At 29.0% G+C, this 1,748-nt stretch overlaps 1 long non-coding RNA gene across 1 annotated transcript in view; it reads right to left on the reverse strand.

Moving 5' to 3' along the window:
• The window catches only part of LOC112501999, a 3,504-nt gene extending 3,193 nt beyond the window's left edge, over positions 1 to 311 (reverse strand). The window contains exon 1 of the long non-coding RNA XR_003067599.1: positions 176 to 311. This is a non-coding gene — a long non-coding RNA (uncharacterized LOC112501999). The remainder of the gene's footprint in view (positions 1 to 175) is intronic.
• Positions 312 to 1,748: the final 1,437 nt, after the last annotated feature.

A 1,748-nucleotide genomic window follows, 5' to 3' on the forward strand; every position in this document is an offset into this window, starting at 1 on the left:
AGAAGAATTTTTGGGTTCTAAAGACGATTTTGACAAACCCTTAGTTGCTGCCATTATTATTGACCGAATCGGTGACCTTCGAGTCACCGGAACAACTCAAATCTTCCTTAAACAATCCCAAAATTTATAGCCCAACTGCTAAATGTATAGATTCGAGAATGAGACAGAAACTTACCTCAAACCGACAAGAAATCGATGGAACCTTGCTTGCTTTTGGCCATCGGGTTCCCTCCTAGGTTAACGATGGACTCTTCCAAGCTCTTAGGGTTTCTCTCTAGCGGCTATCACAATTAGAGGTATTAGGGTTAGGGAGGAGGAATTAGGTTAAATAAGGATTAGGGTTAGGTTTATATAAGAAAAAAAAAAAACCCTAATCTAAATACAAAGCCCAAGCCAAAACTCATCATCCAAATTGCAAAGTTAAAGCGATTTATGCATAACTAACCCCTCAAGATTAGTCAACTTCCTAAACTAACCCAAACTTCAATATATATATATATATATATATATATTTAAACATGCACTGATATATATATACACACACACACACATACATATCTGACGGGTATTATATTAACAGTGTCTGGATGTCTCAGATTCAAATTCAAGGAGAAATAAAATTCTCTTGTGGCCATGGAGGTTGAAATACGCTGACTCCAGGTGACGGGCAAAACCTATGGTCATCTTAAAATTAGTCGGCTCGTATAACAAGTTGGATATCCATGATAATATAAATAAAGAAAAACCTTGATTTTGATTGCTACATTTATTTATGAAATCTTAAAAAAATTGCTAAAAGAAAGAAAAAGTGGACATGAAGTTTTCCTTATATGATAGGTGCCATCAAATATTCCACGTCATGCCAAGTGGATATAAATAAATTAATCCACGTCATCGATGTTATCCATTGGAACAGTGGTCTCATAGTCATAGAATGCTCCTTTTATTTTTATTTTCCTTTTGTCTTTGTCACATGATATTCCTAATCCTAAATCATGATATTTGCCATTTTTTATTTTTTATTCAATTTTATGTTAAAATACATAATTTTAATATTTAATACCAAAAAGTAGATTACAAAATCCAATTATTACATAAAATAATTACCCAAAAATGTAAAATAAAATAAAAACTAACTACAAATAAAATAATTATAGTTAAAAAGGTTTATAAGTACAAAACACTAAAAAATCATATTTAATTATAATTAAGTCGTTTATATTCCATCATTATTGGTAACTATAGAGACACAAACTTTTAAGTTTCAATATGCTACTGTATCCTCTCGATTGTTCGACAACCATACCAGTGATTTTTTTTCCACAACAGTGATGTACTTAAGAATCGTAATTATTTCTTATTATGTTAAGACAATCGAGTGGTGAGTTGGTGACATTGAACTCCCTAATCTCTAAATAGATCCGAGACTGTCGTTTACAACTTTACTTAAGATAGGCGAAACTTGAGCATGTTTTGAAAATATGTTATTTAAGTAAATACTTTTGAAAATGTATTCTTAAATATTTCTTCTCAAAATTATATGCTTCAAAATAAGTATTGAATGATTATGTTTCTTTATATAATTTACCAAGTTTTTACATTATACTTAAGTTAACTAAAAAATATTTATGAAAGAATATATATATATATATATATATATATTATATTATTATAGGAAGAACTAAGGTTGATGATTTGGTTTTTCCTAAAAATTATTTTTTTAATTTTATCTTATATATATATATATA

Source organism: Cynara cardunculus, unplaced genomic scaffold (assembly GCF_001531365.2).
Source record: "Cynara cardunculus var. scolymus isolate 2C unplaced genomic scaffold, CcrdV1 Un_Scaffold_818, whole genome shotgun sequence".
Lineage (NCBI taxonomy): Eukaryota > Viridiplantae > Streptophyta > Magnoliopsida > Asterales > Asteraceae > Cynara > Cynara cardunculus.